This window comes from Protopterus annectens, chromosome 3.part1, assembly GCF_019279795.1.
Source record: "Protopterus annectens isolate FY-2018-M chromosome 3.part1, PAN1.0, whole genome shotgun sequence".
Taxonomy (NCBI): Eukaryota; Metazoa; Chordata; order Ceratodontiformes; family Protopteridae; genus Protopterus; species Protopterus annectens.
This window is the reverse complement of record NC_056732.1, coordinates 902,695,856-902,696,374: the sequence shown is the minus strand read 5'-3', so window position 1 is coordinate 902,696,374 and position 519 is coordinate 902,695,856.

Here is a 519-nt window from a genome sequence, read left to right as displayed (position 1 = left end):
TGCAGTGAAATGTGGCGTACGGAAGTCCGTCTCCCCGGCGCCACCCAGGTGCCTTTAAACAGTTTTCCCACCAATCCAAGATATCACATTTTATAGCTAGTGCGCAAACCCAAACAACCATCCCAACTGTGTTTGCACTATAATAAGATGAGAGCAACAGTGCCAAGCAGAGAGGAAGGCAGTAAATGAAACAGGAAGGGTAATGTGATATTTGGCATTAGTTTTTGGTTTGGATGGTGTTGTACCTGTTATTTGATTTAACTTTGCAAACATGTATTAGGGGTATGAATTCATGTCCTGACACATTTTTGTTGTCATTATACATTGATGAAAGTAATTTGTACAGTATGTTATTCAAACCTATGTAAAATAGACAAAACATATTCTTCCACATAGATGTTTTTTCCTCCTTGCCACACAAGAAGTACTTGTCAGACATGATCATTAATTATATATACACATGACACATGACAGATTGTAGGGTTAACCATGTATGTGTGTGACCTGACAAATTCCTGC